Raw genomic sequence first — 23,555 nt, forward strand, 5'->3', positions numbered from 1 at the left:
GGCAATAGCAATAAACAAACCCGAGCAAACACAAAAAAAAAAAAAAAAAAAAAGGAGACACGCAGCAATAGAATAAGGACAAGTGCAAGACGTCAAGCAAGATAGTGGGAGAGCATAGAGACAGTCCAACTGGAGGAGTGGAAATTAACAAGCACAAGCAAGTGCAAGAAGACGCCACAATAAACCGAGCCCTGTGTGAGTGAGTCGTGATGTCGAACCACGGATCCCCTGCACGCCTGGATGCAAAACCTATCATGGTGGGATTGTCGCACCTGCGCCCTCCGGAGCCCCTGGCGCTCGTGGTTGGTGGAAGCATGGGGCCCAGGTGGGAAGAATGGATCGAAGATTTTGAAGACTATATCAAAGGATCCAAGGTAACCGGTGACGAAGACCAATTAATCGCGCTCCGCAATCTCATAGGTAAGGACATTAGTAAAATGATTAAAGAACTTCCGGCTTCGGCCGCAGGGACGTACGCCAAAGTACGTGAGGCACTGGATAGGAAATTTCTACACAAGAAGAATGTGGACTACGAGAGGCATGTGTTCCAGCGGGCGCACCAGGAAAAAGATGAGACGATGGATACATACATAACTCGACTACGCCGGCTGGCACGCCACTGCAACTTTGACGCGTTCTCGACGGACGACGCCATCCGGCTGCGCGTTATCGATGGGTGCCAGTCCGAGACGCTCAGGAGAAAACTATTGAAGAAAAGTCACACCCTCGACGAAATAGAAGAAATGACGAGGGTACACGATCAGGCTGAGGAGCACGCCAGGACAATGGAAGCAGGACGTACGGAACGCAGGGAACAAGTATGCCATGTGCGGACCAGTCGCTCCCGCCGAGGGTCCAGGGAACGAGGGCGACACTCCCGGCTGTCGTCGCGCCGCCGTTATTCTGGACATCGCCAACCGGAAGCTAGGCGGAGAAGCAAGCGTCAGGATCATGTAAGGAAAACGCCAGCACGGCAATGCTACAGATGTGGGTATGATTTCCCGCACACCGGAGCCTGCCCAGCCATGGGTCAGCAGTGCCGCAAGTGTGGGCGGAGCAACCACTTTGAAGCCATGTGCAGCGAGTATCGTCGGGAGAAGGACAAGAACGCGCACAGGACGTCGCGCGGCGACACCCGCCAACAGCACGCGCGAGCGGTGCACGACCGCCCAAAGTCGTCGTCCAGATCCTCTCACTCCAGTCGGGAGTCGCAGACATCCCGATGGTCGAGGAGATCACCATCCAGAGACTCCAGGTCAACATCGGATGAACAAGAATATTCAGTTGAATATGCGAGTATGGTTGCTGACCCGGACCAACTTAAGAAATATTCCCGACTGGACATCAGCGTCGGTGGACATGCCACCAAATTCGTGATGGACAGTGGAGCATCACTCAATTACATTCCGGTGACGGAGTACAAAAAAATGAACCCTCTCCCGCGCCTAAGTCCTGCATTTGTTCGGGTCTACACCTGGATGTCCAGGAAGCCACTTCCCTGTCTCGGGAAGTTTTCAACTACGCTGAGACACAACACAATGTCAGTTCCCGCTGTGATCCACGTCATAGAAGGGCCGGAGGCTGACTGTCTTCTTAGTCTGCCGACGGCCGAGCGGTTGCGTCTGGTGGAAGTCCTCTATCGCATCAGCAATGACATTGACATTGTGCACAAGCCAGGCAAGTCAGTCAACCTGGCCGGTTACATGTCGCGACACCCCAAGGCATCACACACACCTGGACTGTCCGTTGTAGAGGAAGATGTCCATCTCGTGGAGGATCAAGCGCGACCGCCTGCAGCGTCCCTGGAGATCAGTCAACACGTCACCCCGAAGGAGTGTCCGCAGTGTCCAATAGTAGGGCACGGTGGCCCTCCATCCCCAAGTCAGATGACACCGCCGCCGCCTGGAGTGTGGCACGAACTAGCCCTAGACTTTTATGGCCCGATGCAAACAGGCAACTATGTTCTCGTAATAATGGACGAATACTCACGGTTTCCCATTGCCCAGTTTGTGCCGTCCACATGTGCTGCCGCCACCATTGCAGTTCTAGATGGAGTCTTTGCAGCCTGGGGTGTGCCCAAGGAACTGAGAACAGACAATGGCCCACCGTTCACTGGACGGAAATTCAGCAACTTTGCGAAATCATTGAGTGTCCAGCATCGGCGGATAACACATGTGTGGTCACAAGCCAATGGCACTCGTGAAAGGTTTATGGACATACTCAAAGATACTTTCCAGCAAGCTACCCTTGATAGACGAGATCCACAAATGGCTCTCGATGAAGTGCTTCGAGCATATCGAACAATACCCCATGCCACTACAGGCAAATGTCCAGCGACACTCATGCTAGGGCGCCCCATCTGGACGAGGATACCCACCTGGGAGGATGCATTAAGACCGGTGTCACCAGGTCGTCTTCACCAAGAAGTAGTAACTGACGCTGATCGCGCTGGCAAGGAGAGCATGAAAGCTTATGCGGACCACAGGAGACGAGCTAGATCTTTCTCGCCTCATGAAAGGGACTGCGTCGTGGTCAAACACGAACCAAGTAAGGAAACGGACTGTTGGTTCCGGACAAAGCCCCCCACGGTCACCAGACAAAAGGGCACCGCGCTGACGGCTGAGTCGGAGAACAGGCGCATCACTTGCAATATTCCCCACTTTCAAAGATGCAGCTCCACCATGAAAGAGACACTCACGCCGGGGCCTACAACGTCTGTGACTGAACATGGTGAAGGACATGATCGGATACCTATAGGTCAGGAACGGGACGCTGAAGGCAGCAATGGAACTGTGTCGGAAGGCATGTCCCTCCGGATAAGAAGAGACATTCAAAAACCTAGACGGCTGATCGAAGAGATGTGAGCACTGGTCACAAGCTTTATTAACAAAGGGGGAGATGTAATGTTGTGAGCATTCTAGTGGTTGGTGGGGCGGAGCCGTGAGGTGAGGGGAAGAGGTGGAGCGAGGTAAGAAGCGGGCAGTTAGAGTAGGGACGAGCTAGGGGCAGGAGGTGTCGAGATAGAGAAAATAAAGAGCGTCAAAGATAACCTCGTGTCAGTCGTGATTGGGGGGTCACGACACGACAGGGGGGGGGGGGGGGCAACACCGAGGGAGGGGAAGCGTTAAGCAGCACACAGGGAGGGCGAGTCGGGGTGAAACACAGACAACGAAAGGTGGGAGGGGCTGGGGGCAAGTACACAGGCGCCATAGAGAAGAGCGATCGTGTAGTATCCCTAGGTCAGGAGATCATTGCGTTAACAGTGGCGTAACTAAACTTGAGAGGGGCCCCTGCCGCAAAGTACATGCCCCCCCCCCCCCCCGCACTCACTCAGGAGCGCTAGACCAAGGTACTTTACTGAGGGGGGGCCCTGGAGCTCGCTCCCCCCCCAGCTCTGCAGGGGGCTGCGTGGGCCTTTGTTACACCACTGTACGTTATCAGGTGACTCCCTATCACTAGGGACACCATATCCAAGTACAGATGTTTCTTCTGTAGCATGACCGTGATCTGTAATGCGTTTCCAGCCGGTTCTATTAAGGTAACCCAGAACCACAACTCCCAGAATGTAATGTGTTATTCAACGGAAGTCCTGGACTAGAACATGCTGTCCCCAAAGCTCTGGAGGAAATGCAGTAGCCTGATTATTTCCTACGTGTGCACGTTGCAAGCCACAGATTATGATAGTGCAAAGGAAAGTTGTTCTGCAAGCTGCATCCCTGCAGCAACAACCAGTGCTTAATTTGTACCTCGCCTGAAGGCTACTCCAGCTTGCAATACCCATTGCCCCTGTCAGCGCTGCCAATGGCAGGCCCAACCCAACCTACTAACCATCACACTCCTACAAGTGTGACAATTCAGACTATTCGAGGTCCCCATAGCTCTAAGAATGGCTTGGGTACAGGCATTGGCTGATTTTAATGTATATTGAACTAATAAACAACGGTTCTTCTGCTTATCTCTAAATGACACAAACAGGGCCTTCATGTGTCATAAGCACCGGTGTTGGCAATTAACGTTGACGGTGGCGAGCGCCGGAAACCACCTGCTTAAATTAAGCAGTGGTAAGAGATCTGTCGTTTGCAGGGAAGAAAGAGTGGCGCGAAGAGAAGGCTAGTGTGACACAGCCATGCATATCTTTAACTATCATCATACACCGAGATGCTGTCAAGAGCTTCGAAGCTCCGCTTCAGCCGGCAAGCATGGTGATTGATGCCCAATGTTACTGAAAAAGAGCGTCATTAGTACTCACCATGCGAGGAAAGCCACCACATGGTCTCCGGATCCTGTTGGAAGGCAGAGGGAGATTACACGACCGCTCAGGGACAGTAATCCAACCCAGCATACACCATGTCCGAGCCCTGCTTTTGGGGTCCTGCTCGGCAGCTTGTGGGACATGGGCTTCCTGCTGGCTGTATAGGACGTTAGAAAGACCAGTGAAAAGTAAATAATTGGTAAAGCTAATAGATCTCACCTATGCAAGATCTATTGGCTTTGTGAATGTCTCTTAGCCATGTCATAAAGCAGTACAGCTTCTTTGCAGTATGTCTGAAATTTAGGGAAAAAAACACTATGACACGGTCAGTGCTGGCTGCATCATAGCATGTTGTTTTTTTAGGGGGACGGTGAGCAAGAACACGAGAAAGTGACGTGACAAGTATCAACAGGGAAGGGGGATGGGGCAAGCAAAAACGCAGGATGGTGACTGAAGGAAGGGTACAATTAAAAGGAAAAAAAATACCTACAATGCTACCAGTAGAAGGACGCATACTGGGCAAGGAAGCAGTACTTTGGCCACGTTCCAGGGGAGGGACAAACAAATGAAGAGGAAGTGAAGCGGGCAAACGCTGCTCAAAGAGAAGCAAGGAAATGAAAGTGATGATGAAACCAACCAATGGCTAGTAATGGGCAGGCTCTAAGCCTCCTGTATGCAATTAGAATGCCTCACAAGCGACAGCACATGCAATGCCTCAGGCGAGACCTAAAAAGAATGAGGACACAAATCAGTAGTGTTCACTCAATCTACAACAATGGAAAACAAGTTAACCCCCAAGTTGACAACAGTCCTAATACTATACTCATATGTTTGGTCATGTCATTGCTAATCACGATGTCAGTGTTGTTGCAAAAGCTAAAATGGTTATTTCCTACTTTGGATTTTAGCAAATTACTTTTTGGGACAACATGCAACCTATTTCTCTTGCTACACTTGTAAGTCACATGCCTTGCCATTTATATACAAAAGTTAGCAAGTTCTCTTTTTGGCCTTGCTTTTAGACTATTGCTTACTGCTCGACTCCATCAAACACACTAGAGCTGGGATGGTTAAAAATAACTGAATTCTCCATGAGAGGCTTACATAGTTCTAAAAAAAGTAATCTATCCTGAGTCCAGTTTCATACAACTGCAAATGCACTGAATTGTATAACCAGCACCATGCCCCACCTTTCATATGGAAGGTTTAGCTGCTACAATTATTTCTCCCTTAACATACCCCTCAACCTCTTGACTTGATTCCTTTAAGGTGAATGTAACTATCTTATTTTCAGAAGACTACTCAAGAATTGGCTCTTTCCTATATAACCACCATACTCAAACACAAATGTACAGTACATCTCTTTGTAAATAAACATTTAATTTGATTATATGTATGTATCTAGATATGTGTATTTCTTGATATAAATATGTACTTACATTTCTATGTATTTATTACTTTACTCCTACTGTAAAAAAACGAATTAAAATATTTGACTCTCCGATGCACTACCCTATATTTCACCCTACACCTCTCCAAATATATCCCCTACCCACTCTGAGTCATCCCAAACACCGTTCTTATACTATGATCTCCAAAATAACCCTTTCTAGACTCTTCCCTCCTTTATCCCTCCGTGGATCACCCCAAACCTCATTTTAATACTATAAGCTCCCAAACAACCCTTCTAAATTCTTTCCTCACCTATCCGTCCTTTGACTCATCCCAAAACTAATTTTACTAATCCATTTCTAGATATCCTTCACTCCATCTCTCCTTATATTAATCACAAACCTCATCTTTCTGCTATGATCTCCTAATAAACACTTTCTCGACTCTTCTCTCTTCTATCCCCCATACTCCAATTATCCTACTCAATCCAACTAACAGAGTCACATGTCCACCACTCAAATTAACTCAAATGTCACTATACTAATCGCCACTAATACTTTTTAAATTCCAGAATAGCGTGCTACTCACCAAAAGCAATTTGACGCCTTGTTAGGGGTAGTAAGCGCTATATAAATACAATTACAACACAATACAATTAGAATGAACACGTTTATGTGGTTTTCCGTTTATGCAGTCTAGCAAGTCAAATGATTGACTAGCATTCATTTGAAACCTATGTTGCCAGTCGATATACACCTTCTGTGAATGTGCGTTATGACTGCATTTTCATAGCTGTAGGGTTAGTTAGGACGCAAATGCTGTGCAAGCACTTGCAGTTTTTGTTTTTTATCACCAGTTGTTCTAGCTGCATAATGCGTTACAAAGAGGAAAAGTTGCATGCAGTCTCCATTCTTTGTAAATGTAGATGAAGGCAGATTGTTTAACCTGCTAACAAAGAGAAATGGAACTGTGGCGCTAAGGCAGGGGCGGCCATTTTAAAAATCAATGCTGACCTCTGAGCTTTTGTCAGTTCACGCAGCATTGATTGTTTGCATTTGATGTGATGGCCGCTGCCCATTGTCATACCTGCTCTGGCTGTCAATCATTGGTGATAATTATGGATCTTTGCGAGTCTGCCCACTCAATGTACAGGTGATCGATAAGTGGATGGGTGGACAGTGATCTATCGCCAGCCGTCAGCCTCCCCTCGCCCTTTCTAAAGTGTCTGAACGAAGCACCTCATATGGATAATGTGCAATTTAATCATGAGCAAAGATAGCGCGTCACATGGATTGCTCTGCACAAAAGAGTAAAGGGAATCTGTAAAGGAGTCTAGTCGATAATCTTGGTGTTCACTGATCTTCTTGGGACAGTGGAGGGGCAGGGCGTAAAGTAGGGCTATACTTAGCTATTTTACACCAGATTATGGAATTTGAGTAAAGTGAGTTAAAATGCACCGGCATTGGCAAAGTCATCCATCTATGGTCTTGAGATGGTCAGTCACAGCTATTAGCTTTGCCAGTGGGGATGCACTATAAAACCATCCAGCAATGGCAAAGCTAATGGCCACAGCCATCCTGGAGCAGGAGGGGGAGGCAGGGAATGAGAGAAGAGGGGTTATTTGGGACACAATAATACACAGGGAAGTGCAGCAGCACAACATCCAGGGTGTCACAAGCCCTTCATCTGCTGCCTGTCGCACCACATAGGAGCAATGGGAAAAGGGTGGGAGGGAGGAGACGTGGTGGTGGTGGGGAAGATTTGGTGGGGGTGCAGGATAACATCTAGGCCATCATCGAGCCTGGCGTCTGGTGCGGTGCAGGGGACTACTCAGAGGAAGGATGGCAGAGGAGCAGGGAGAGAGTGTGAGTGTGCTTTTAGTATAGGAAGCAGCTGGGCACATATTTCCAAACAACCATTGGTAAATGAATTAGGTTTCGCCTATGTGAATAATATTAAGCTGTTTCTTGCAGTAAGTTGTAGCTTGCTGAGTAGTTGTACGATATAAGTTACAGAAAGTCTGTTAAAGTGTAATGACTTGTCTATGTGCAAAACTGCAATATATTGTACCTTTCATAGTGGTATAGTGTGGGTAAGTAATGGCAACATTTTGAAAAATGAAACGAAAGAGGAAAATAATAGAATTACTTGATGTAATAGCAATATTATTTGTTTAATGGAGTTCTGACAACTTGTGGGCCCGGTGCCACTGCACCTGCTGCACCAGTGAAATCATGCCCCTAGTGCCTGCAAGATAACTGGATTTGTGACTGTTTAGTAGTAAAATATAGCAATATTTGGAGTTTAGAGAAGTAATCACAACTTTTGGCCGTGGTGCCACTGCACCTGCTGCACCATTCAATTCATGACCTTGTTGTCTGCAAGGTAATCACACTTGTGATTACCTGTTTAGTAGCAAAATATAGCAATATTAGGTCTTTAGTGGGGTGCCTAGACAGTTTGGTCCTGGTGCTACTGCACCTGCTGCGCCATTCAAATCCTGACCCTATTGCCTGCTAGATAAATGCACTTGTGACTGTCATTTAGCAATAATCTGGGTTTAGTGTGGTCTCTAGAGTTTTGACCCCAGAGCCACTGCACTTGCTGCACCATTCAAATCAAGTCCCTTTTAAATGCAAGGTAACTGCAATTGTGACTGCCTGTTTAGTAGTCAAACTTAGCAATATTATGTGTTAGAGGAGTTCTGACAACTTTTGGGCCCAGTGCCACTGCACCTGCTGCATAATTCAAATCATGAGCCTTTTGTCTGCAAGGTAAGTACACTTGTGACTGCCCGTTTAGTAGTAAAATATAGCATAGCTCTTGTATATTGACTTTATTTTTAATGCAGGCAGTTTATTACAACATTTAAAATTTGATGATAATGACCGAATAGATTAAGTTGAGAAAATCAATCCGATAATGCCTTCAGAGAGCAAAGAAAGGCACTCAGGCATGAACAGGAAATGCCACAAATGTTCTAAGACTAAGGCATCAGTTTTACACAACTAAGTAATAACAAGCATTTGCAATGCAATAGGTCTTGCATCTATAAGAGTTTGAGCAATTGACATTGTAAAATTACAATGCCTTTTATTTATGTTTTGGTTTTAAAACAAATAAAAGGCATTGTCATTTACAATGTCAGTAGCATAAACTCGCATAAAAGCAGTGTGTGGAGTGCAGCAGTGTGCGGCGTGCAGCAGTGTGCGGCGTGCAGCAGTGTGTGGCGTGCAGCAGTGTGTGGCGTGCAGCAGTGTGTGGCGTGCAGCAGTGTTTCGTGCAGCAGTGTGTGGCGTGCAGCAGCATGCAGCGGCGTGCAGCAGCATGCAGCGGCGTGCAGCAGCATGCAGCGGCGTGCAGCGGTGTGCGGCATGCAGCAGTGTGCGGCGTGCAGCAGTGTGCTGCGTGCAGCAGTGTCGTGCAGCAGTGAGTAATGCAGCAGTGTGCAGCAGTGTGTGGCGTGCAGCAGTGTGTGGCGTGCAGCAGTGTGCGGCGTGCAGCAGTGTGTGGCGTGCAGCAGTGTGTGGCGTGCAGCAGTGTGTGGCGTGCAGCAGTGTGTGGCGTGCAGCAGTGTGTGGCGTGCAGCAGTGTGTGGCGTGCAGCAGTGTGTGGCGTGCAGCAGTGTGCGGCGTGCAGCAGTGTGTGGCGTGCAACAGTGTTTCGTACAGCAGTGTGTGGCGTGCAGCGGCATGCGGCATGCAGAATCAACAGATGCCAGATTCAGAGGGCAGAGTGACGTGATGCTTAGGTGATGCAAAATGATGGTGGTGAGTGATATTTGGTGCTCAGGTGGTGCCACTATATGGTGTGGATTGGAAGTACGTTGTGGATTGTGGAGTTGTGGAGTTGAAATATGTGGTTTTGTGTGTAATTATGTGGTGTGTATTGGAAATGTGTGGAGTTGAATTGTGTGGCCTGGAACTGTGGTGTTGAGTGAAATTAAGCTTAGTGAAATTGTGTCATGGTGTGGAGTGCATTTATGTTGATTGGTGGAATGTGGCATAGAGTGCATTTATGTGGAGTGTATTTAAGCAGCGCCTCAAAAAACACCAAGTGCCCTTGCATGTTCAATGTACTGAAGACCATAACCCACCACACTCAAACACACCACAACATAACACAACAAAACACAGACATAACACAACAAAGCAGGTACATGATTTACCCATCATAGATAAAAGTCAATAAAGGGAAGCAGCCTGCTACCCCTGGCTTGCCCTTTAGCGCAGCTTGTTGCTAACTCAGACATGCCAACCCTCCCGGTTCAGGCGGGAGACTACTGATTTCAAGGCTAGTCTCCCGCCTCCCGATTCCTGCAAGCAAAAACCCGATTCCTCGGAAGGGAGGGGGGGGGGGGGGGGGGGGGGGGGAGGGGTCTGAGCTGACAGGACTTGGTATTGTGTAACGTGCTAATTCTTCCAGCAATACTCAGAGTGGCGATGCAGGGTCTCTAGAAGGGGTGAAAAACCAACAAAGCCTCATTAACAAGCGAATGGTCTTTTAAAGACCTGTGAAGTACTCGGGGGGGGGGGGCGGCTGTGTGTGTGCCTGGGAAGCTGTTTCAGCCCCGGCTGCCCCACACGCGGGGGCTGTGGGGTGTGTATGCACTTCCAGCAACCTGCCAGGCCAGTGCACAACACTTGCATCACCCTCCCTCTGCCTGCTATTGCGCTCCATGCTTCTGAAAGGTAAGAAAAAAATGTGCATTTGCGTTTCAAATGTCCAGTAAAGCAGCAGCACACTTCCATAGCCCATACATGACAGAAACCCGATTCAAGACCCCATTCTCCCGATTTTTTTTTTTTTTTTTTAAATCTTCCACTTTGCTCCACTGAAATGTTGGCATGTATGCTAACTGGTCGCAGGATTCTTGGCACATGGAATAAAACATCAGCAGGAACGTAAAAGAACTGTTTGTAGATTCTCATGTAACCCTCTCCATGTCGCTTCAGTTGCACATAGGAGGTTAAAGAGAGTTAAACAGTGGAAAGAGATCAACCCAAGGAAGTCTGAGGAGCCCGGTGGGTGCAGAATGGCTCAGCGAGTTAGTCGTGCTCTCTGCTGAGTGTATATGCAGTTGTCTGCAGGTCCCTGGCAGATCTGACTCCTCCTTCCATCCTTCATGAGCCACTAAGCCAGTACCATTTATACTGGTTATGCAATAAGTATATCTCTAGCCCCATGAGCAATTTGGATATTTGATTGAAAGAAGAAATGACCTCGGAGTCTGGACGTGAAACAAAAACCTTGAATTGAGTTAGTCGGGCTTGATTGAGCTGTGCTTAGAAATCAGAGCCCCTCCCCCGTCTTAAGCTGGGACATTGACGCATTGGAGTACAGCTGCCCAAAAGAAGGGCGGAGCCTTCAAGTAGGTGTAAAAGGCGGCTTTTGACACTTTCAGATATTCACAGAACCCGAGTAGGTTTTGTAATCGGCCGTTTTGAGCGCCTTGTTAAAGCGACCCAATGGAGACACCCACCACAGGGAGTCATGGTTCAGCCTACGAAGGGGGCCAGGGAGGGGCCTGTGCTTAGTTTTAGCGCCTTCTGACTAACGAACACGGAGGCCCGGTGAACCTCCAGGCCCGGTGCTCAGAGATAGAGAACGGTGGCGCCCTTACTGATGCTAGTAGATAAATGGAAGCAGCAGGGGGCCCCTTCTGTGCTCACTGGACAGCGCCCCGGCTGGGCGGTGAATGGCCTGAACCCAAGCATCGCTGCACCCCCCACAGCTCGCCTAAATCACCCATAGCTTAGCAGCCTTACGCTGAGGCGGGTGTTGTTGGTGTTTTGTCAGCAGGGGTGAGAGGGTGGAGGGAGGGCAAGGAAGGGGTGTTAAAAACATCGCCACAATAACGAATGACGACTTTAAACAGGCAAATCTGATAGAGAAACCAGGGGACACCGACAAGACTGGTGCAAGGTAGGAGGGGCGCTGCTGTTTGCATGTCCTTAATGCGCACAGCTCCGCGCGCGCAGCTCGAGCCCCTCAGAAGAATGACGGCCTGCGCCCAGCTGCCCATGCCCAAAGCCGGACCGCCATTGGTGCCGATTTTCATTTTCATGGAATGAGCAACTCCATAGGCTTTTCTTAACGCAATGCTTTGTAATATCTTGCCCAAAGTGCTGCCCCCAATGATACATCGTGATATAAATCTCCTAGAAACATAGAAAAAGTGTAATATGTGGAACTCAGCAATATCTTTGCAGTGATGGAGATGTCAACAGGACTAAGTTAACATGTTTATTGTGGACTTTCTGAAATCACCAGTGATTAATGAGCATCTTGGAAATCGATATTCGTTTATTTACTGGCCTGTAATGTCTTTTTTTATCAGTACGTGTTTTTATCCGTACTGCTGATTGTTCCTTTGCTAATATTATATGCCATTCCTTTGTTTTCAGAATGTCGATGGGTTCAGTAGGGGGGGAAAAGTAGGGGAACTGTGGGCGGACAATCAGAGGTCGGGAATAATTGACGATTGGGTCAGTGGGCAGAGTCGGAGGTATGGCCAGAAAGAACAACAAGACAAGCCCGGAGGAGCGTGGCGCGCGCGCGCTTGGGGGCGGGGGAGCGCATTCCAGGCGGGGGAGCGGAAGTGCGATGCCAAACGGATTGCATGGCAGCACGATGCCCGTGATTGTGCGCGTGCTAGCCATGCAATCTGCTTTTTGGGAGCACTTTTAAAACCCCCTTACAATAGCCTCGCTTACGCGATAGCAAGGCGAGACCTAAAAAGGAAGCATTCCAGCATACTGTCGCCTTTTTCATGGGAAGAGATCTTATCTTAATAGTGAATGGGCTTAAACAGAGTGAACCGCTTTAGTAGAAGTATCATAAATGCATGCTGGCAAGGGAAGTTAACAAAAAAAACTGTCTTCACAAAAGCGAATGAACACAGTAATTTGGCAATGGGTTTGGATAAGAGCCCCCAATTACGAGATATTAAATAGAAGAGATTTCACATGCAAAACCTAATAAAGAAAAGTTGAAAAAAAGAAAAGTAGCTCCATGATGTCAGCAGTGGAAGGATCCACCTCATCCAATCAAAAGCACAGCTAAAGAAGTTTTGTTTAGTGGTGGGACAAACGCAAATTAAATGGAGAAAAGCCACCCACTAAAGAGCAGGGACAGAGATAGTCAAGAAATCAATCTAATCGTAGGGCCGACTTAGAGCCCACTCTATGTAGTATCATATAACATAACATGTATTTATCAAGCGCACGTTCACTTGTAGGCATCTTGGCACTGAATAACAGATGTTTATTGTTACCCAACGGTACTTATTTTATCAACCTCAGAAGGATGAAAGGGTGAGTGGACCCACCGGGATTTGAACCTGTGACCATGAGGTTAAGCACAGGCCCCTACAATGGATGCATTAGTCCATAAAGCCACCAGACCCGGCTGGTATAATCCTGTCTGATAATTAGAGCACAATAATTCACAGGGAAGTGCAGCACAGCATCCAGGGTGTCACCAAGCTCCTTCATTTGGAGCCTGTTGCACCAAATAAGGGCAATGGGAAAAGGGTGGGAAGGAGGAGACGTGGTGGGGAAGATTTGCGCTGGGAATCGACAGCTGAATCTGTCTATGGTGAGACCGCAGAATCAGGAATGGTAAAGCACAAGTATAGAAAATCCACCTAACTGCTGAAAACCTATTCTGCATGAAAATAATGGTAGACAAATCTAATAGATGGTTTGAGGAGTTTGGGCCGGTCCCCTTGGAAAGAAGGACAACTTATCTACTTAAGCCACCGCCAGGTGAGGATCACACATGATTGGCAATGAGTTTGACACAAGTGTTGAAAGAAGCATCAGTAGGGGTCATGACTATCTTAATACAGCAAACATTGACATGCAGTACTTTTAGCTGATTCACTGTTTATTGTAAATCCTGCATTAATTGGCATGTAGGAAGGATACAATGTGTCGTAGTTGGGAATGGATGAGGCAGACATTTTTCACTTTTGGTCGATGGCAGGACTTGATGATGGCAAGCAGTTTTTGGAGTGTCAAGGGTCCGAACAGGAGGATAGATGGTTCCATCAAATTTGTGGATCATGGAAGTAGGTGACAATAAACCCTGGTGGTATTGTTTTTAGAGCTGTATTAATCACTAGAGCTTTCAAATTGAATTGTCTACATTAGGTAAATTCACAGTTGATAAATTCAACTTACATGACACATTCCAATCAGTATTTAGGAAAGGCTGCAGTACAGAGACTTTAATCCGGAACATCACTGATGACCTACACAGATCCCTCGATGATGGTGATGCCTTCCTCCTAATCTGCCTGGGCATCTCCTCGGCCTTTGATAATGTTAACCACAGCATTCTTTTAAACATCTTCTCACAACGTGCTGGCATCAGTGGTACCGTCCTAAAATGGTTCGCATCATACCACATCTACAGCATCATTAGTCATACATCCACTAAGGCCCAATCCTATCCCCTGCCCTGTTCAGTCTCTAAATGGAACATCTTGCAATGATCCTGAAACAAGCCAGGATTGCCTAAAAGTTTTATGCAGATGACTCCCAAATCTACATCAAAATCTTGTCACCTAAAGACAGCCAACACCCTGCCAACACTCTCCCCTTGATACAAACCTGGCTCATCAACAACCACCTAAAACTTAACCCCAATACAACTGAACTCCTCCTCCTCATCCAGCCAAAAAGAAATCCATTCCCTATCCAAAACTGGATCAACAACCTAACTGCACTAAACTGTAAACTATCTATATCTAACTCTGTTAAATCTCTTGGGATTACTCTTGCCAAAAGCTTGAACATAAAAGACCATACAGAGCCTCAGCAAAAAGCGCCTTCTACACACTAAAACACATACAAAAATCAAACCCTTTATCACCCTGAAAACCGTAATACAATCCCTTGTCCTCTCCAAGCTGGAATACGGCAATGCAACAATCACTGGTACCCCAAAAATCCACCTTCTGCCAATTAAGTCCACACTCAACACAGCAGCTAGATTTCCCTGTGGAGAGAGACGATACAACCACATCACTCCCAGACTCAAGGAACCCAACAGGCTACCATTTGAAGCAGGAAGTATATTCAAAACAGCTTGCATAACCCACAGAGCCCTCTACTCTGGAAAACCAACCTACCTCACCAACAAACTCGCAAAAGCGGACCAAAAGAGACCTCTATGAAGCTCAAACACTGTTCTCTTGATTCCACCCAAATTCAAGACAACCAAATCTCTCAATCGATCCTTCTCTGGGAATGCTCCCAAACTTTGGAACAACCTTCCAAAGGAACTTCGTGATAAACAATCCTACCTATGCCCCAGGAAATTCCTAAAACTATCTCTTCTCAACAAATACCTTAACTGACCCACCTCAATTAAATTGACCTGCCCAGTCACTCATCCCGACAGCCAAACATACTGCGCATTCCAACCTCTATTTCCCCCTCGTATATCTCGCCCCTGTTATATATTTTATTACTTTATGAATTTCACTTGTATCATATTTCCTGTAAACAATGTACATACAATCCTTGTAAAGTGCTCGGATGCCCTTGGGCCAAGTTTGCGCTGTATAAAACTCAAAATAAATAAATAAATGTAATTTGTTCTGACTTGGTCAAGCCTGTATATGTCTTTGTCAGTGCTTACATACTTACTTATGCCTATTACCCATCCTGGGCATAGTCCATAAACCAGGACTATCCAGCCAGCTCTGTCTTGTTTTTTTTTTTTTTAAATCTGACTCCAGGTTTAGCTCATCTCATTGCGGTCCACTTTGGCGCCAGGTGTTTCTTGGCCTCACTCTTTTCCTTTTCCCCTGAGAGTTCCAGGTCAGGGCTTGCATTGAGGTGTTTGATGCAGGCTTGTGAAAGGTGTGACCTATCCAGCCCCAGCGGCTAGTGGCAGGTGGACTATCTGGGGCTGAGCTAGTAGATATCTTGTGAGGTATAAGGGCATCGAAAGAGGCGTATAACAATAAGGTCACCACCCATCTTATCACATTCAGCATACCTCGCCAGACTCCCATGCCCCAGATGCATGTCTCACTTCTAACACCCGTGATGCCCTTATACCTCACAAGATATCTATTAGTTGAGACCCAGATAGTCAGCCTATTCTATACCACTGCCATGTATTTTCTTTATTTTGTCTTCACTAGCCGAGCCTGGTGTGGGGTACCTGATGGCTGAAGAGCGGTATTTAAATCCCTCCACCAGGTAACTTTGGTTCCTTTGTTTAGGTTAATTATATCGTGCTCTTTTGGGGGCTTAGTTAATATCACTGGCGGCTCGCCAAGGTAACGTTGTGGGGCGGTGAGGCGGGGCGGGGGGTAGTGGAGGCCGACATATGACAGCAAAAGTGAACGTAAATAAATAAATACATATCTGCCGTCGTACGTCAGACTCCACTATACCCCACCCAGCCACGCCCCCACCGCGCCTCACCGCGCCACAGCATTACCTTTGTTGCGAGCTGCCACTGGTTAATATTGTGCTCTAAAGATGGACTGATAATTATTGGCTTATGAATTTTGCTTTATTTGTTTTCCAGATGAGACGGTGTATTCACCACCCGCCTCATATAACGGCTACAAACCTTGACGGCCAGTATAACTATCTGTGTTTTTTTAAATGTCTTTCTGAGCAGAGTGACTTGCTTTTTCAGTTGGTCTTGAGGTATGCCCATGAACTCCGGCTGGATTCGAGTTAGCGCAGAAACATGTTGACCTCAAGCAGGGGTATATTTGCTCCTAACCCCTAGTCCTCTCCGCTTTTAATCCTGTATGAGGGTACCACTGAATAAAGTTATTAGGTCCCTTAAGACAGTTTTAACATTTCCTTATTTCATTTGCACCCTGCCCCTCACTCTCCCCTACTGAAAACACCTCAGCTCCTCTTCATAAAATAATTCTTTTTGTGGAGAGTTGTAGCCCACACCTGGGACGTTGCAGCCCCGGTGTGAGAAGGGAGCCTTATGGTGAAGCATGTCACCTTCGGGTCAGTGAGGGTTCTCATCCTCATAGAAAAGGTCTTCCATTAACCCCCGCTTTATAGAGACCCTGGTCACAGGTAGCTGCTATTGGGCAGCTATCACCACAACACTTTGTTTTCATTAGAACATATCTTTTGTTTGTTTATTATGAGGTTCTGCATGCCAGGGAAGACCTTCCCTGTCTGGTTGGTTTAAGAAGCTCAGACTGGCTCCTGGGTCAGTGCTCCGGCAGGCTCGACGGTGGAAGTCTAGGGCCCTGGGCTTCATTATCTAGACCACTGTGTCCCAAAGTGTGTGGGTCAGGGTACTGCAGGACCTGGAAGGTCTCCACTACTTGTCTGGGTTAAGAAGCTCTGACTGAGCCCTGGGTTAGAGCTCCAGCAAACCCGGGAATGGAAGTGCCTAGCCCTGGGCTCCCTCCCCTGGCCCACCATAAAGCAAAGTGCCAGGGATGAGGTCCAACAGACAGGGGATGGTCTCCCCTGCCTGCCAGAGTTAAGAAGCTTTAGCTAGACCAGGGGTGCAAGCCCCCAGCCCTGGGCTCCGTTGTCCAGGCTGCTATGCCGAAAAGTGCTAAAGATGGAGTCACACAGGCCAAGGAATGCCTTCCCTGCCTGTCCAGGTTAATAAGCTGTGACTGTCCCATATCAGAGCTCAGATGGACCCTGGGCTCAGGAAGGGGTCCTGCATGCCCAGTCAGAGTCCCCATGCGTGGCTGGGAAAAAAGCTGTAATCGTGCTCCAAGTCACTGCTCTGTGACGCTTCCCAAAAGCCCCGTGCCTGAGGCCAAGCCCGGGCCCTGAGAACCTGGCCGGGGGAGCACCTGGCCCCTCCAAGGGTGAGTGGAAACTGATCCATAAGACATGACCAGATGATCGTCCTTCAGGCCTGGCTATGTGGTCGCTCTTAGCATGGCCATCCAGACGCGCATGCTAGAGGTATAAATGGTGTGCTTGGATGGCTGGGCTGCCTGAAAAGTCCTGATGAGTGCTCATTTGAGTCTTCGAGCCAGCCAAGGCTCAGATTCATTTTCTTGAATGTCCCCCTCTTCCACTCGGTGTACATGGATTACAAGAAAGGCACTTAGCCATTCTCTAGATCAATAAGGACAAGGTGCTGAGGAAGCCCTTGTTATCTGTTCTCCGTGGGTGCTGCAAATGAACAGGCCTTCCTGTGTCAGGGCCCTAGGGGTCTGGTCCACAATGCCTTCCAACACTGTCGGATAGACCTTTCTTCTGATCCTGTCTTCACAGACAGCAAGCAGGAATGCAAAGCTGACATCCCCATGCAGGGTGGTCTGATCCGGGCTGGTTTAGCCAGCACTTTACTCTAATTGATTGTGCACCCGTGGTCAGTTTAGGAATGGACTGCTTGGCCAGCCTCTACTGTGGTTTCAAGCAAAGAGCTTCCACTCTTCCTGGACTGTCCCCCTCGAGGGTCTGCCTTTTGTAGAGGCCACCCAGGAGAGCAAAGGCCATGCAGCCTGACAGCTTGTACTCCTTCAGTGGACTTATCAGAGTGAATGTGATCAGCTGGTGCTACTCCTGGATGCCTCCTGGCAGTCAGGGCCCGGGATGCCTGTCCGTTGCCCTTCTCCATCCAGCAACTTTCTGCAACTGCTAGGAATGACTGTTCCGTGGGGTGTCCAGGGTGCCCATGCCAATACTTGTGTGTCTTGCTCGGGCTGCTCATTGACCCACCTCTCCTTTTTGTTGTTGCGGAGCAGGCTAGTACCGCTGGTGCCCGTGTGAATGTCCTGTTCCCCCAACCTTCAGGAGGCAAGCAGGGGCTCCCCCAGCAGGCTCCTGTGGGCCGTGGTGGTCAGTCAGGGAGGGGCATGTGGTTCCTTCTCCGCCCATCCAGCAGATGGGGATACTTGGTTTGTCCTGCCAGTTGCATATGCTTGTCTCAAAGCCAGGCATGTGTAAGTACTCATGGCCAGCAGAGTGAAACTGTGAATGGATCATTAAATCAGTTATGGTTCCTTTGATCACGCCATCTGTTACTTGGATAACTGCTGTAATTAGAGCTAATACATGTTGCCAAGCGTGGACCTCTCACGATGCGCACATTTAGCAGACCATGACCAATCCAAGCTTGCCCGGCTGCTTTGGTGACTCAATATAATGTCAGACCAATCGCTCGCCCCGGTGATGGAAACAAGACGTTCTGATGTCTTCCCTATCAACTTTTGATGGTACTTTATGCTCGTACCATAGTGACCATGGGTGACAGGGAATAAGCATTTGATTCAGAGAGGGAGCCTGGTAAATGGCAACCGTGTCCAATGAAGGCAGCAGGCGCACAAATTACCCACTCCCAATTTGGGGAGGTAGTGACAAAAAATAACAAATACAGGATTCTTTTAAGTCGCTGTCACTGGAATTAGTACACTTTAAATCCTGTAACCTCCATTGGAGGGCAAGCCTGGTACCAGTAGCTGCGGTAATTCAAGCTCCAATAGCATATATTAAAGTTGCGGCAGTAGAAAAGCTCATAGATTGTTCTTGGGATTGAGTGGGCAGTCTGCTGTGAGGCGTGCTGCTGCTTGTCTCAGCCCCTCCTCTCAGCACCCCCTAAATGCTCTTGACTGAGTGTCCTGGGGGTCTAAAGGGTTTACTTTGAAAAACATAGACTCTTCAATGGAGGCAGGTCACTTGAATACTTCTGCTAGAAATAATGGAATAGGCCTCTGGTTGTATTTTGTTGGTTTTCAGTATTGGGGTCTTTATGAAGAGGAATGGCCGGGGCCATTCGTATTGTGCCGCTAGGGGTGAAATCCTTGAACCGGCGCAAAAAGAAGAAAGGAGAAAACATTTGTTATGAATGTTTTTGTTAATCAAGAACTAAAGCCAGGGTTTTGAAGATGATCAGATACTGCCAAAATTCCGAAACATGAACGACTACATTTGTAAAAGAATTGTATGTGTTTCTAATTTTCTGCATGATTAACAATGTGGAGTAGGCATTTACACACATGATTCCACATGTACAAATTAATTTAATGTGATCATGTTTGAAATGAATTTCCTATAAAGTATAGGAGTCTGTTTTCTGGATATATGTTAACTAGGCCACATTTCTGTGCAAAACACCATTTTAACTAAGATAGAATTTGTCTCTGCCACTCATTCAGTGCTTCCCCCTTCCGCACGATTTCTCTCCCCACAAGCTCCTCAGAGCACAGTCAAGCTGTAATATATTAGTTATTTTCCACTTTTGTTATTGTTTTGCTCCTGATGAACCTTCCCCAGTTCAGCCGTACTTGTAGAATGTTTCATTTCCCTTCCGCTGGTTCACTGAGACTTATTCATTTATATAATAATTTATTGTTGATGTGTCATGTTCTGTTTGAATATCTCTGTATGACATTAGCATAAAGGGTGCTGAATAATTATTCTTGAAATGTGTTAGTGCCTAGGTGTTACGGTAATGTGACATTTATTTTTCTTGTGCTCTGATGCTGAAGAAATGGAAGATTTGCTCACGCCGTGATGATTCTGTATAAGTTCTTATTTCCTATGTGAGAATTGTGTATAAGAACCCTCGATTCTGGGGGTGAGCCAGAGCTTTCAGTAATGCTGCCAATTCTTTTCTGATTTTGCTGCCCAATGAGACTTAAAATATTTTCTGATTTGACTCTTTTTAACTCTGCATTTGAGAGCCTTCATGACATTGACTCTAACGCTTTACTTTAGAATTTTGTAATAAATCCCATTAACTTTTCAGTGATCTAGAACTCGGTTATTGAGTGAGCCCAAATTATACGACCCCCCGTAAACCGCTAGGATGCCCACACAACGTATCGGACACTCAATCAAAGCGATGTTCTCCAAAATAGCCCGATGGGGCCTGCATGCGGACTCAAACATCTTGAAAGTAGCTCAGATCTAATGCACTGTGTTTGCCAAATGTAATGAACAATGACTGCTTCTCTCTCTGTGCCTGTCCTTTACCTCTTTCGGTTTTTCACCACAAATTTTTTTCTGTCCTTTCCTTCTTGCCTTTCCCTCAATCTCAAAATAATGACAAAAGGGGCTAGCTATATACGCACCAATGTAAAAACGACTACTACTCATTTGAGGCTCACCCTGTAACAACGGTTTGTGATTGTATTCTTTATTAAAAAAAAAAAAAAAAAAAAGAATAGAATTATCTAATGAAATTCTATTTGATTGACTGTGATGTTTTGGGAGGTGCCTTAACCCAGGGACTGACACATTGCCCCATGAAATTGAGGTTTAACACCATCCAATGAAATGTGAGAAATGTGATCAAAATACATTTAGGGATGTCTTGATTTTTGGCTTAAGTGTTTTGCTCCCACACAACTAGAAATCTGGCGGCGTTATTCCCATGACCCACCAAGTAGCTTTCAGGAAACCAAAGATTTTGGGTTCCGTGGGGAGTATGGTTGCAAAGCTAAAACTTAAAGAAATTGTTGGAAGGGCACAACTAGGAGTGGAGCCCGTGGCTTAAATTGACTCAACACGGGAACCATCAACTGGCTCAGACACTGAAAGGACTGACAGATTGATAGCTCGTCCTCAATTCTGTGGGTGGTGCATGGCTGCTCTTAGTTAGTGAAGCAATTTTTCTGGTTAATTCTGATAACAAACGAGACTCGTCCATGCTAACTAGTGATGCCACCCACAGCAATCGGCGTTTCACTTACTAGACAAACAAGTGATGTTCAGCCACATGAGATTGAGCAATAACAGGTCTGTGATGCCCTTAGATGTCAATGACTACAAACTTGCTACAATTAATGGACTAGCGTGTGTCTACACTTTGCGGACAGGTGTGAGTAACCAGCTGAACCCTGTTTGTGATAGGCATTGCAATTATTTCCTGTGAAAGAGGAATTCCCAGTAAGTGCAGGTTTGTATACACTGCCCATAGCTACTACTACTGATTGGATGGTTTAGTGAAGTGCTGGGATTGGCCTCGCCTGGGTTGGGAGCAACCCCAGCAGAGTGGTGGGAAACAATCAAATTTCACTATCTAGAGGCTATAAAAATTGTTACAAGGTTTCTGTAGGTAACTTGTTGTAGGATAATTGATGGCGGAGCAGCCCGAGTGACTGATGGTGCCAGCCCAAATCTTTGCCACTTGCATGATAGAACCCAATTCACAGGGCTCAGGGCTCCCCTCACATGCCCCAGAGCAGTGTGCGACCACTAAGCGCTTTCATTGAAGACTGGACATGGGGGCAGGCTCCTCCACCTAGTATGCCCAAACAACATGTGAAGGACCGAGGCAGGCAACCCCCCTGGCTCCTCTGGGGTGGCACAAAGTGAGAGACAGCCCTCCTGATATGAAACTTATGCTCATCCAGCATGCACTTAAGGGGGTACCGAATTGCTGTGTCTCCCTAGGCTAAGACGCTCTAAGGCCCTGCCGTCAAGGCCCTCCCATGCCCAATCCCAGCCCACCCAGGTTTCGAGTGACTGAGGAGTGGCCTTTTTTGGGCAGCAGGCCAGCCTGGATGTAAAAGAGCTGGGGCCAGAAGGGAAACCAGACTCCTCTTGATGGAGATACTGTGCCCCTTGAAACAAGTGTGAACTGCTTTCAGTAGTGTGAGGCCTATGGCTGCTCAAGCTTCTACAAGTGTTTTTCTAGTGAGAAGCAGTGAGTCGCTTTGGCTGTGTGAAGGATACTGACTCTTCTCCTCTCAATGCATCTCATCAGGGCAAGGGGAGGCCCCAGCCCGCCGGCATGGCTGCTGCATAAGCTCGGGACTCTCAACATGCAGGGGTATAAACCTCGCTTGCTCAGGCTGCGGCTGATGTGCAGGTGGAACAACCCTCCCTCCAGCCTGGCCCAGTGTGGCTAGGCTGGAGTTTCAAGACTTGTGCAGCACCATCTGGAAGGAATGATGGTGAAGCTCCCTGCCTCCACTGCCTGGGCAGCCACTTGTTTGCCCACCTGCTGTGAAAACACTTTTAAATCATAGAGGCTGACATCCAGAGGAAAAGCCTGGTGAGGTGTCAGGATGTTTCACTGCTGGGTGGTGGATGGCCAGTGCTGCCTCCCTTCCGCTTTTCCTGCATCTGCAGGTGGATGAACGTTGCTAAAGTTTCCTATTACTCTTGGCTGTGAATCACTGGGCTCTCAAATCAATGAAGTACTTCCATGGCTGGATGGGAAGGACACCTGCCTGCCAATGGGTGCTAGTTTCCATGCTGACCTCTGCAGGCTTCAGTCTCTGATCAGGGTAAGATTGTGCTGTTATGCCCCACCCTGTGCGAAAGAGGACCACCATCTTCTATAGCATAGGGAATCGGTCCAGCTCCCCCTCCCTTCGGTATCTGAGGACAACCTCAGATCCGATGTTGCAGCCCACTTAATTTTAAGAATTTAATATGGCGCACAGAAGACTCTCTCCCCAGCATTGATCAGGGTGCTTAAGTGTTTCTGATAGAGGCTCACCCCACAGACAGTATTAGGCTTGTAGCGGCCCTCTGCATCACCAAATTGGGTCTCCTTGGAGTCAGGTAGCTTGGGAATGCAGCCCAAAGAGAGTGATAAACTCAATCTAAGGCTAAATACAGGTGTGAGACTGAAAGCCAACAAATACCTTAAGCGAACGTTGAAAAGGATTTTGAAGAGAGAGTTCAAGAGGGCACCAAACTGTCAAGAGGTAAACGGGTGGGGTCGATGCAGTTTGCCTGGAAGATTGAAGATGACGAGAAATTTGGTCGCTCAGGAGGGTGAATCTCCTCTCCAGGACTGCCACCTGGGCTCACTCGCCTCCCTCAAGTCACAACTCCTCCTTGGCAGTGCACTGCAACCAGCTCTGTGTTGGCTGGGAAAGCTTCGAGTGGCTGGTGGCTCTCTGCTCTTGCTGCAGATTTGCTGTGTCCATGGGGCAGAAAGATATTGAGCGCCTGCGGGCCCTCCCCCTGCAACTGCC

The 23,555-nt window shown here is 47.5% G+C and overlaps 1 long non-coding RNA gene and 1 pseudogene across 1 annotated transcript in view; one reads left to right on the forward strand and one right to left on the reverse strand.

Moving 5' to 3' along the window:
- The window catches only part of LOC146821787 (uncharacterized), a 152,763-nt gene that overhangs the window by 125,632 nt on the left and 3,576 nt on the right, over nt 1-23,555 (reverse strand). The window lies entirely within an intron of this gene.
- LOC146821788 (18S ribosomal RNA) lies at nt 18,513-21,701 on the forward strand (annotated as a pseudogene).

The sequence above is a fragment of the Triturus cristatus genome, chromosome 6, assembly GCF_964204655.1.
Source record: "Triturus cristatus chromosome 6, aTriCri1.1, whole genome shotgun sequence".
NCBI lineage: Eukaryota > Metazoa > Chordata > Amphibia > Caudata > Salamandridae > Triturus > Triturus cristatus.